Here is a 13,895-nt window from a genome sequence, read left to right as displayed (position 1 = left end):
TTTTAATCCCAAATTATAAACTGAGGCCATTTCTACGAGTCAGAGACAGCTGAGTACCTCAGAGAAAGCCGTTTGCCGAGAAAGATATCCGCACTCAGAAACCAGGTCGCCCAAAATATATCTTTACACAATTTTCACGTGCTGTTTACAGATCAATGCAATCGGATAAAGATGTGTAAGGAGAGTAGCCGTTGGCCACAATTAATGATTACAGCACCCTGCTTAAGAAAATCCTTAAAGGCCATCATGACTTCTGCGCCCATTAAACACTATCCAATTAAACGGTTCAGGGTTTATTTTCTTATTACTCTTTTATGCAGATAATCTATTATATTAATCCTCTTGTTCCATTTTAATGATCTGTGGGCAGTTTAAAATCACAGACTCCATTACCCGCATATTACTAAGTTTCATTATCAGATAGTGTAAAAATGCCAAGGCAAAACCCGGACGCTTCTCCTTATAGTTGAGGCTACGGTATCAGGTTAAAACAGCAACAAAGCGAGCTTTCAAACAATTACCTTCATCTGACATTTGAATTATGAATGGGAGCCGGGGGAGAGGCGAGGGAGTTTCGTTCACGTCGATAGCCTCGGGCACACAAAGAATGGAAACTGTCCAGTGCACGCGCTGCCAGCTCGAGCACGAGCACGAACTCGAAGCACAATGGTCTCCGAGTACGTCTAAGGATAATGATAAGCTTACGAGTGTCACCTGAATATTTTGAAGACGTACGGAGCCAGCTTCAGACTTCAAAAAACAGCTCTCTTTGATCAGCCTTGAATCTCCCACAAACAGAAGCAACAAGCATGCTAGAGTGTTGTTTTGTTTGATTATTGTAAGGATGGGGCCCTAGGCCCGCATGATATAAATAAGTGTGACACGGGACACCAGCTTATGGATGGTAACTCTGGCCATGAGCACCTGCGCTCGGGTTCTTTTATTAGCAGCGTCACCTGACCCAGTGATGTCTGTGGTGGGTGGGTGCATAGTGTATGGTTACACTGAAAACAACTAGACTGTGTCCTGTCAGGACACTACATCCCTCCCAAAATGTAATGAAAGGAAAAGCGAATGTCCAACCTGCAAGAGAAACAGAATACCAGAAATTTACAGCTCACAACGGATTCTCTTCAGGCGGCCGGCTGGGAGATGTCAAAAGTTCTGGACTGCAAAGTCAATCAGATGAGCTTTACCTCAGCGGTGTACTTCAGATCATCCTTGTCTTGCTGTGTTGACGCTTATATACAGTGTTCATCACTTGGAGCATCAGGAGCAGAATGGGTGTGACCCTTGAGGGGTCTCGCAGGTGTTCTTTGTCCCGTGGATGACAACACTTGTTGGTTGTTGGAGACGACTGCGGCACAAGAGGTCTTTCTTTGGATTTGCTGATCTTGATGCCTTCACACCTCCGTCCGGCTAAGTAACTTCCGACTTGCCTTCCTTGCCAGGCTTCTCTCTCACTGGAGCCACGAAGACTGGCCTCTCCTGCTTGGACTCTTCTCTCACTAGAGACGCTGGGAGGACCCACTTGCTGGACATGATGGGACCGGGTGGACCGTGCGGGGCTTCGCATGAGCCGCGCAAAGGCGTCGCTGAGGAACTGCCAACAGACTCACCGACAATTCTCTCATGATGTCCTCGGGGGTGTTGATGTCATCCGCTAGGATGGTCTTACCGTTAGGACATGGGTTCAGTATCTTCACCAGACCGTTTCTCGGTGCCAGTTGTTCCCCTGGGGTCTTCGTGCTTCCTGTTGCCTGCCATGGAGCTGCCGCTACTACACCTCTCCCATCCGGATTCCTCTCTCACAGGACATGCGGCCAAGGCCCTTGTCCCCTGGACTGCCACTTGATTGCGTGGGCTGTGCGGGTCGCTGCGGAACTTCGGACATGGCCACAGTCGAGTCTTGTGTAGTCCACAAGGGTGGATTGTCTAGTGCTCGGGTATGCTCTGGTTTGGCAAGCTTCAGGTTCACGGGGCACCCATACGGTTCTTCAGTGGTTGGTCGGCTCAGGTGCAGGTTGTCGGGATTACTGGGATTCACACGAATGTTGCGATGTTCCTTGGACAGCACCGATGTTCCTGTGTGCCGATGTTCCTGTGTGCTGACTGTGGTTCTCTCTCTTCCTCTGTGAAGTGATGTTGTGTTACTCCATTCTTTCTCTTTGTTCTCTTCCTCAACGCGGTAAGGTATTCTTTCTTGCTTGCTCATGCTAACCAGGCTTCTCCATGTAGCGGGCCCTCTACATGTCGTCCCCTTGTTCTTGTTCATGTGGTAGGACACTGTCTTCCCCTGGCTTGTTGACTAGACCTGTCGTCGTATCTTCCTGTTACTTGATCACTTCTGTTGCCTTCAATCAGGATACGCTTCCTTGGTCAATTCTATCGTGACTCTCCTGTCTCGTCCGGTTCCTTTGGCTCTACAGTTCCTCCTTCCTTTTCTTTATGGTGTTGTGCCCTTCCTTTCCATGTTCCTTCTTGTGACGTGGTCAGGTCCTCTTGCTGTCGTTGGCCTTCCCAACCAGTCTTCCCCAGGCAGCGTGCACTCCACCTGTTTCTCTCTGGTCTGGGCATAGCTCTCCGGCATGGTGCTCTTCTCTTCTTCGACTGGACCGTTTGTCGCGATCTTCTCTGTTGCTTCTTTTCTTTCCTTGGCGACCAGACTGGGTGGTCGGCTTTCATCTTCGGCATGAGTTATCATGCTGTGCTATCTTCTTCGTGGTCGCTATTCACCGTCACAGGGTTTTGGCATTGACATGCCTTGTCTGCACGGAGGAGGGTTGCGGCACCGCTCCTGGTGCATCCTCTGGTGCACGCCGCCATGCGTGCTGACGATGGAGCTCTGGTTGCTGTGAGACGTCGCTGGCTCTCGTGGGGACCTTTGTGCTCTGTCCCATGGCGTTGGCGTGTCGCTGTGCAGCGTCACTCTGGCGCTCTTGATTCCTGGCGCTCTTGATTCCTGGCGCTCTTGGCACGTTCCGGCACAGTACTGCGTGGTCCTGTTGTGCGGGTGTGGAGTTCTTACACTCCTGTCGCGTTCTTGCACTTTGTGGTACGGTTCTGTGCTTCTGGCGCGTTCCTGCGCTGTCTTGTTATGTGCTCCTTGCGCTGTCTGGAGCGTGCCTGCATTTCTGGTGTCGCAGTGCTGACCTTTGTTTCTCACTTTGTCCTTTGAGTGCTTTGGGCACTGCTTGTGCTCTCTTGCGCTTGACCACTGTCTCTGTTTTGCTAGAGGGCGATGAGTTGCAGTTTGCCGTTAGCTTTGACCCTTGCTGTTGCTGCACTCACTTGCTGCTACAGTCCTGTGCTGCTGTGTGGCATTGTTATGCCAATCCTATGCTGCCTGTCCCCTTGACCTTCCTTCAGGGTTGGCTTGTAGACCACACTGTTCCTTTCTTCTGTGTCTTTCTGTGGTTCTTGTTGTCCATTTTTCCTTCACTTTAGCAGTCTGGATCTGCCTCGCTTTGCGCCCCAGTGTCCTTCACATGAATGCAGCCTTCCTACTACTTCTTTAAACGGTGGGCGCGATATGGCTTGCTGGCCACTAGGTGGCAGTGTAGTGCTGCAGGGTTCAGCTTGACGGCTTCCACTTTCTGCCGCCCGCGCTGTCTTGGGGCTATCGGGCAGACAGGCAGGCGCCTGCGAACTTGTCCGCGGTGCTAGCAGCACAGGGAAGGTAGGCCAGTTTTTTTTACTTCCTTCTGGGCTCTTGCTGGGGAACCAATTGATTGCCGCAGCAGATCTCCGTGTGCATGTGGATGGGGTGGGGCACTGCTCCTCTAGACTGCGGGTGAGCTCCGCGTTGTGCGCCAAGCGGCTGGGGTGCTTCACTGGTGTCGCTGTTTTCTCTGCCTCAGCGGCACTGGTCGCATTTAGTCGTTGTTGCTCTCCCCGCCCGCAGAAATTTTCAACTTCACACACTCCGCTGGGCGGGGGAGGGTTGGCGCTGCAGCTGGGCATGCCTGCTCCATGTTTCTGTGCGCTCTTCCCCTCGCCGCAGCAGCTCCTTCATTTACGCGCAGCCGGGGCGGATGTTAGCACTGTTCTTTGCCCTTCCTGCCCGCTGCAGCTTCACACAGTCCTCGCGGGGGTGGGGTTGTGTGCACTGGGCCGCTGTGTGTGTGGGCGGGCTCCGCAGTATGGCTCTCACTTAATGTTTATTCACCCCGCCGCTGCACTTCACCTGCGCTGCGCGGCGGGGGACAAGGCTGGCAGGCCGTGGGTGGGCTCCGCTGGTCCTGGTTTGACACGGGGACAACCTCTGGCGCTGCTCGCCCTGTTTGGGGGCACAGTTTATATTCATAGCTGGTGGGCACCGCTTGGCTTTTCTTTCACGCTCTCTCACCCTCGCAGTGGCAGCCGCGCCCCACACATGCTGCGCTGCGGGGGGGGCTGGAGACGCTGCAGGCAGGCCGCGGGTGGGCTCCGCTGGCCTTGCTATTCTCGTGGACCCTTGGTCACGGCCAGGCTCACCTTCGGCCACTGGGCCACTCGGGCTTCACGTCCCTGGCGGTCGACGCGGGTGGGCTCCGGTCGGTCCACTCTGCACAGGTGGGTCACTGTGTGGAGTCACTGTGTTGCGGCTGACGCGGGTGGGCTCCAGTCGGCCCGCTTTCTCGGTGGGGGTATTCAGGTCCGGCTCTGTGGCAGCCGATGCGGGTGGGCTCCGCACGGCTCTCTCTTCGCCCCAGGCAGGGGGGGCACACACGCTGGGCACAGGAGGTGCGGGGTGAGCTCCCGGTCACCTTCTGCTTCGTGTTCTCGGCCCGGGGCTCAGCACACGCCCCGCGGGCCTCTGCTACTCATCGCTTGCTGCAGGGGGAGTGCTCATGGCACGGGCAGCGTTCCCTTCCTTCTTCCTCTTGTTTTTCTTTGAGCTGTGGCACGCGTGGCATCGCGTTACCGCCTCGTGGCCATTGTAAGGATGGGACCCTAGGCCCGCATGATATAAATAAGTGTGCAATTTCGATTTTCGTAAAAGATGGTTCTCCAACTCACTGCTTGCTCATACTGTGCAGCCATTCTCATCCCTACGTCGTCACTGGGAGGAGCACCTGACTCGCCCATGCACTGACAAGGAGTGGTCCACCATACTAAAAAGTCCCCTAAAAATTCCAGTGATGCTCGTTTAAGACGTATCCAATACTACGCTATCCACAGAACCTACTTTACTTACCCCCTCCAAAATTAACCGCTCTTTCAATCACACTGATACTGTCTGCCCCCAAGCCATTTGACTGACGTAGACTTAACATACATGTTGTGGGCCTGCCTGTCCCTCCATCGATATTGGCAAGGTGTCACCTCACAGCTGTAAATGGCGCATGCACTAGACACATTGGACGTTTGACTCCCGGGCCTCTGTCATAGAGACAAGAGGCACAGGGCCACCTCCTGTTTCCTTGTCCTAGGATTTTTGATAGCTAAACGCCTCATTGCCCAGAGATAGAACTCACATGGACCGCCAGCTCTTGTGGCCTGGATACAATCCATTGTTAAGTGGGGCAGGGCGAAAAGTGTTGCCCTGCCAAGGGAGGATAACCTGGGGCTGCGCAAGTATCCAAAAGTGGCTAGCTGGGATGGGATACTGACAGATCTTCAGAAGGCCACACAACCTGCCCCTGATGCACATTTTTCAGTGGATGTGGAAAGGGAGGTGGACATTCAGGAATCTGTTTAATCACACGATTTGTAGGAGGTGTTTGGCCTTCCCCTGTGCACTCTATTCCTGCAATTTTAATTGTACCCTTATGCTTTTCATTTCTATGGTCTCCTGTCTAAACGGGATGAAGGTCACAGTGTGGTGAGTGCAACGGGCCCAGGTTTTTTTTACTTTTATCGATTGTTGTTTCATTATCAACGGGTTCACACCCTGGAGAGAGCCTGGTCGAGGCTCCCAGTTGACACCTGGGCGGCACACTTGGAGGCCACGCAGCCCTCTCAGGGAGCCAACCCGATAGTCGCTGACGCGAATTTCCACACCTGGCTCGTGGATTCTCTAGACACTCTCCTACCCAAAAAGAAACAACTTACGAGGGGGAAGAGAGTGGGCTCGGCACCTTGGTATTCATCAGAATTAAGAACTCTGAGGAAAGGATGTAAGAGGCTAGAGCGGTCCTGGAGGAGAGACTGGAGTGAGGCGAATCGTAAAGAATATCGTGCGGCCCTGAGCAGGTACAAATCTGCTATTCGGGTGGCAAAATCAGGATTCTTCGAAGAGCGCATTGGCTCTGCGGCCAACTCTTCCAAAGAGTCATTTAGGGTCATTAAGGAGCTACTCAATGCCCCCGACCCTCAGGTTTTCCACGAGGACCCTCGCAAAAAATGCACAGAACTGGCCTCGTTTATTTTAAAAGTAAAATCGACAACATACTGGCTTCCCTTCCCCGGCTAGGTGAGATCTCCTCTTTGGAGGACAATCCCAGCTCCCAACCTGAGTCACCACTGGCGGAGTTGGCTTCCCTTGGTCCAGTTACTAAGGAGGAAGTCCTGTCGGTGCTGAGATCTATGAAGAGCGGCTCCCCGAAAGACCCAGCACCTATTAAATATCTTAAACAGGTGTCATCTACTATCGTTGGCCCTGCTACGGACTTGATAAACCTGTCTCTCGCCCATGGGGTGGTCCCCCCCAGTTGGAAAGGGGCGGTGGTTAAGGCTCTTTTGAAAAAACCTAACCTCGATCCCGCCGATCTCGCAAACTTTCGGCCTATCTCTTTGCTGCCGGGTATCAGTAAGGTGGCTGAGAAGCTGGTGAATAGCCGCCTTTCCAACTTCTTGGAAGCCAATTCCCTCCTGGGCGACTCCCAAACGGGTTTTCGGCCCGGTCAGGGGACCGACACCACCCTGCTGGCGGTCGTGGAGAATGCGAGGAGCATGCTGGATTCAGGGGGATCAGTGGCAGTGATCCTCTTGGACCTCAGCGCTGCTTTTGACACCGTGGACCATCAGGTGCTTCTCCAACGGCTGTCAGGGGTGGGGGTCACGGGTTTGGCCCTCAAATGGTTCGCCTCCTTCAAGGAAGGTCGTACATTTGAGGTGTGGGAAGGCCAGGAAAAATCATCTTCTACCCCTCTCCAGTGTGGTGTGCCACAGGGCTCTTCATTGAGCCCTACCCTATTCAACGTTTACATGGCCCCCCTGGAGAATGTGGTACGGCCGCTGGGTATCAAAATCATCAGTTACGCTGATGATACCCAGCTGGTGGTAGGCCTCTCCCAGTCGGCGTACCATCCCGACCGGCTGCACACGTGTCTTGAAAAGATCTACACGTGGATGTGCAGCTCAGCCCTAAAGTTAAATGGCTCCAAAACGGAACTGATGCTGCTGGGGAACTCCTCTCCATCTTTGCCCCCCAGCAGCTGGCCAGACTGTTTGGGACCGATGCCCCCCCCCCAAGCAGGAGATCAAGAGCTTGGGGGTATGGCTGGAGCAGGACCTATCATTTAAAACCCATGCCAAAAAGACTGCTGGCGTGTGCTTTGGCCTGCTCCGTTCAGCCCAGAAGATTCTGCCCCTGCTCCCAGTGGCCACTCGAAGGCTTCTCATCCAGGGACTTATCATCTCGCGGCTGGATTTCAGCAATGCGCTTTTCCTGGGCGCACCCGAATCTACCCTGAACAGACTGCAGCAAGTGCAGAACGCGGCTGCCAGGCTTTTGACGGGTCTCCCTAGGCGGCAATCTGCCCGCCCGGCGTTGAGGGCACTGCACTGGCTCCCTGTGAAGGACCGGGTGAAATTCAAGTCACTCTGCATCGCCCACAAAGTCCTGCACGGGGTGGGTCCACCTATTCTTGAGGAGATGGTCCAGCCCTATAAGGCCTCTCGTTCCCTCCGCTCTGACCACCAACATCTCCTTCAGGTTGGCAGGGTGAAAAAGGCAAGATCTGGGGGCAGAAGGTTTTCAATAAATGTGGCCTCCTTGTGGAACTCACTGCCCCTACAACTGCGCTCCGAAGCCAGTCTCTTCAGGTTTCATAAACTTTTAAAAACTTTTTTGTTTTCTGTTTAATCCTTGCATTCTTGTAGCTGTGTTATGTTCTGACAAGCGCGGGGATGCCTATTGGTAACCAGGCGCTATACAAAACTCGGAATAATAATAATAATAATAACTTGGTTGCCTCTATTTGTTACATATTCTGGTAATTCTTGCAATTGATTGTACCCTATCCTAAATGGACTCACTCTCATCCTGGAACCACATGTATGCCAGTGTATAATTATCTTTGTTAGATAATGCAATCAATTGTCACCTACACTTTGTTGTACTCCCTTGTAATCTGTCTAAGGGAAGGAGAACTAACTATAAAATTGCATTTATGAAGTGTTGTAAATGTAACTCGTTAAAACTTGAAAAATCAATAAACGGATGCCCCCCCAAAAAATGCACTTGTGTTGTAATTATAGTAAAGTCACAACATACGTAGAAAAATAGATGGGTCATTGTCAATGACGGATGTTTTTCACAGAAGAGCTCTGAAAGAAAACAATTAGATATCAAGAGCTTACCTTGAGTTGTCTATGACATCACTCATAACCCCAAGGTTAAAAGAATCTCCAATATTCTCTTTTGAACCATCTATAAATGTATGTTATGTGTGGCCCTCAAAATAATCTACCCCTGCTGTCAACTGTTATGCAAGAGCAGTGGAGATATAGGGGATTTATACATAACTTGGCCTCCACCCTGTCCCAAACGTAAGACAAAAATGGCCTCCTGCTACCCATCCTCAACACCCTTTGTGTTTTCACTCAGTTCAGAACAGAGAGCCAGCACTGCATAAAATAACTTTCAACGAGACTTGACAGAACAGCCTCAAATTCCTTTACGACGTAGCAACAATGGGAACCAACTTTAGTTTCTGTCTGTTGTTACCTCATTGTAGTGAATATTATAGCCTTATAGCCCGCAGTAGCGGGCTGTACCAGCTATTACTGGCCCGCTGAATCGTTAAAGGCCCGAGCCGAAGGCGAGGGACTTTAACGAAACAGCGGGACTTTAATAGCCGTAATAGCCATAAGGTGTTTTCCCCATGTTATTTTCCATAGGACGATTAGACACGGCTACAGCCCGAACGGCTGAACGGAATTACACCAAACTTGGCAAAATGGCAGGGACTGGTATGCAGTACGGTCTTTGTTTAAATGGTGTAAATTCTTCTAGTAATTTTTGAGAAAATTGTATTTGAAAAAATGTATATATCTATAAGCGCGCACCATGCGCGCACCGGTGCGCGCACTGGTGGGAGCACCTTCCCGTGCGCGAGCTGAATTTTGATTTGCTGTTGGATGTCTGTCAACATTCCAATCGGTAGAAATCAGGAAGTGTTGGCCGCCATCTTGTTTTCGAGGCAGAAGGGAGCCTAAAAAAAAGTGAGAAACATGAAAAGGGGCCAGAGTGTAGTCTCCCTGACCCTCTAGGCCTTCTCAGGGGGTCCCTAAAGGACCCCAAAGGGCCAAATATATATATTTTTTTTCGAAAAAATCGCAGGGTGCGCGCACGGTGCTTGCACCCTTTTGGCTGCCATTTTGTCATTCAGAAAAAAAACAAAAAATACTGTTAAATTACAAGTATCAGTGTTTAGATTTTGGTTGTCTCTAAAAAGAACAGTTTTGTTTTAAAAATAGGAGTTTAGAAAAAAATGTGGATGAGATTCAGTGCACTTGAAAAAACAAAATGATTGGTGGTTTCTGATAATTGAAAATTGAAAACTAGGGTGCATAGTACTGTTTTTAAAAAGGAATATTACTATTGGTTTAGAAAAAGTCTTTGAAAAGAACATTGGACAGGATAAGCTGGTATATTGAGTAGTCAAACACACTTGCTGGTTTGGTTTGCAACATTGAGAGATGAACTTTTAACCTTTTGAGTTTAGATAGGTGTGCTATGGAGAGTTGCCATGCTAACAGGCAGAAAGCGAAGGGGGGGGGGGGGGGTGGTTGAACATTATGTGAGCTTGAAAGTGTTGAAATATACAACCAATTAAAATGTTAGTTTGGTTTTGAATTTGTGTGGGAAGAAATTTCATCGGGTATGTACAGAGATATGTGTGTTTAATGAGAGGGAATCAGGGCCATTTGTGGTTGCAGTGCCAGAGGTACATTTCAGAGATTCTGCTGAAAGAAAATCTGGTGTGTTTTTGGCACTGTTCTCAATCTTCAAAAGCATTTTTAAAGGTGAGTTATTAATTTGTGAGGGAATAAATATTGTGTAGTTTGAGTTAATAATAAAAATGAGTTGCAATGTGGAAGTTACTCACTCTCCCGCTCTTTCACTGTCTCTCACTGTCTTCATTTCTGTCCAACAGTGTTGTTTTTCCTTCTTCTGTTTCTCTATAATTCCTTATGTTTTACTTAATCTCTCCTGTCTCTTCTTAGCGCGGGGACACGCCGGGAGGCGTTACCAAGCTCTCTATAAACTCCTTTAAACTAAACTAAACTAAACTAAACTAAACCTCCCTCTGGTTATACTGTTTTCATTCGTGAAAATATTGTTTCTTATGTTTGGATGTAATGCTGGCAAAAAGTAATGCTGCACATTGGAAATGTATTTTGAAAATGACACAGGTTTCTGCATTGTATTGTAGTGGTGAAATAGATAGGCTGTGTTTTGTCTCCTAAACTTTTTCGTGTGGTAAATGTGTTTTGGTAAAACGTTTGGGTTTAAACTTTTTGTCCAGGATCACACAGAGTATCTGTGTAAATTAAAGATTTATATTTGCACCTTTTAGAATAATCTCCCCTGTCTCTTCTCACAGTCTACCTCTCTGTGGTTATGCTGTTTTACACACACAGAGGATAGATGGTGCAGGCAGAGGGAGAGATAGTGGAAGCAGACACAGAGATGGCACACACAGATGGTGCAGGCACAGACACAGATAGTGGAAGCAGACACAGAGATGGTACACAGAGAGGAGAGATGGTGCCGGCAGAGATACAGATAGTGAAAGCAAACACAGAGATGGTACACAGAGAGGAGAGATGGGGCCGGCAGAGACACAGATAGTGGAAGCAGACACAGAGATGGTACACACAGAGGATAGATGGTGCAGGCAGAGACACAGATATTGGGAGCAGACACAGAGATGGTACACATAGAGGATAGATGGTGCAGGCAGAGACACAGATAGTGGAATCAGACACAGAGATGGTACACACAGAGAATAGATGGTACAGGCAGAGACACAGATAGTGGAAGCAGACACAGAGATGGTACACATAGAGGATAGGTGGTGCAGGCAGAGACACAGATAGTGGAAGCAGACACAGAGATGGTACACACAGAATAGATGGTGCAGGCACAGACACAGATAGTGGAAGCAGACATAGAGATGGTACACAGAGAGGATAGATGGTGCAGGCAGAGACACCGATAGTGGAAGCAGACACAGATATGGTATACACAGAGGATAGATGGTGCAGGTAGAGACACATATAGTAGGAGCAGACACAGAGATGGTACACACGGAAGAGAGATGGTGCAGGCAGAGACACAGATAGTAGAAGCAGACACAGAGATGGTACACACAGAGAATAGATGGTATAGGACTGCAGGCACAGGGACAGATAGTGGAAGCAGACACAGAGATGGTACACACAGAGAATAGATGGTGCAGGCAGAGACACAGATAGTGGAAGGAGACACAGAAATGTTACACACAGAGGATAGATGATGCAGGCAGAGATAGAGATAGTAGGAGCAGACACAGAGATGGTACACATGGAAGAGAGATGGTGCAGGCAGAGACACAGATAGTGGAAGCAGACACAGAGATGGTACACACAGAGAATAGATGATATAGGGCTGCAGGCAGAGGGAGAGATAGTGGAAGCAGACCCAGACATGGTAGACACAGAGAATAGATGGTATAGGGTTTCAGGCAGAGGGACAGATAGTGGAAGGAGACACAGAGATGGTACAGATAGAGGATAGATGGTGCAAGCAGAGACACAGATAGTGGGAGCAGACACAGAGATGGTACACACTGAAAAGAGATGGTGCAGGCAGAGACACAGATAGTGGAAGCAGACAAAGAGATGGTACACACAGAGTATAGATTGTGCCTGCAGAGAGAGAGGTAGTGGAAGCAGACATAGAGATGGTACACACAGAAGAGAGATGGTGCTGGCAGAGACACAGATAGTGGAACCAGACACAGAGATGTTACACATAGAGGATAGATGTTGCAGGCAGAGACACAGATAGTGAGAGCAGACACAGAAATGGTACACACAGAAGAGAGATGGTGCAGGCAGAGACAATGATAGTGGAAGCAGACACAGATATGGTACACACAGGATAGATGGTTCAGGCAGAGGGAGAGATAGTGGAAGCAGACATAGAGATGGTACACACAGAGAATAGATGGTGGTGGCAGAGACACATATAGTGGAAGCAGACATACAGATGGTACACACAGAGAATAGATGGGGCAGGCAGAGATACAGATAGAAGGAGCAGACACAGAGATGGTACACAAGAAAGAGAGATGGTGCAGGCAGAGACATAGATAGTGGAAGCAGACACAGAGATGGTACACACAGAGGATAGATGGTACAGGCAGAGACTCAGATTGTGGAAGCAGACACAGAGATGGTACACACAGAGGATAGATGGTACAGGGCTGCAGGTAGAGGAACAGATGTTGTAGTCACAGAAAAGATGTTGCAGAGAGAGGGTGAGATGGTTCATGCAGAGGCACAGATAATGCAAGCACACATAGACGTGGTACACTCATGGAATAGATGGTGCAGGGCTGCAGGAAGAGACTGTATGATTTGCTACTTTGGTCAAACACTGTTGCTGTACCTTCAACTTTATTATGAAGTGAATCATTGTTTACATCATGTAGTTGTTGTAATTGCTATGTAGTATGTTAGTAGTGGTCTATAACATGTTTTTTAACTTCACAATAGAGTTAAAGAAAAGACTAAAGAAAATCAAGATGCCTAGTAAAGAGGTGAAGAGAAGAAAGTATAAAAATGCTTACTTTTCCAAGACCACACAATTACAAGATGCATCCAGACAACATTGTACAGAGAAAAAGAATAATGCTCCTGGTAAGACAACCAAGGATTTTCTAAGGAAATTAACTGTAAGGACCAAATATGCAAATAATGTTGCAAAGATGAATAAATCTTCAAAAACAATGAAAAGAAAAGTATTAGAGAGAAAAGAAGGTGGAAAAGTGTGTGACAATGAGAACATCTTTAGTAATAGACGAAGGAGTCAATTTGTTGAAATAAGGAAGAAAATTATTTATAACAGAATTATCTTAAATGCATTGAAAAGTTGAAAGATTTATAAAAGGAAAACTGTTTTTTATAAGCAAAAAAAATTAATCGAAGGTATTGTGGATGAAGCGTTAGAATTAAAAAGAAATTATATATTTTAGTAATCAATAGACTCCGTACACTAGACAAGGCAATTAATGTTTTGAAAGGGAAAAGTAAGTGGAAAAGATTAATTAATAGAACTAATTTTTGTAATGTTTTTTTCTGGAGAATGGAAGCATAGTTCAAGTTCTGAGTAATTTTTTAACGAAGAGAGTTATTTTCAGATTGATGATTTGTTGCATGCAGTTGACACCAGTGGTTGAGCATATGAGGTGAAGGACGGTTGACCGATTGGAAAAGAGAAAATTGTACCAAGTAATGCAGAAGAGGTGTTAGCTGATGAAGTTTTAGGGAGCCGTGCTAAGGCTCCAGTGTACACTTGGAATTGTAGTAGTATTTGTAGTGTACGGCAGGATTCAATTGATTTTTTCCGCAATTTCTTACATAAGTATAGTAGGACAAGTATAAAACAACAGATTAAGATGTTGCAAGAATTAGACCCCTGCCTAGTGAGAGAAAAAACAGGTTTGCAAGGTCATTCACTGGCTTGTCTTTCTAAA

The sequence above is a fragment of the Lissotriton vulgaris genome, chromosome 6 (assembly GCF_964263255.1).
Source record: "Lissotriton vulgaris chromosome 6, aLisVul1.2, whole genome shotgun sequence".
Classification (NCBI taxonomy): Eukaryota; Metazoa; Chordata; class Amphibia; order Caudata; family Salamandridae; genus Lissotriton; species Lissotriton vulgaris.
This window is presented reverse-complemented; position numbering follows the sequence as displayed.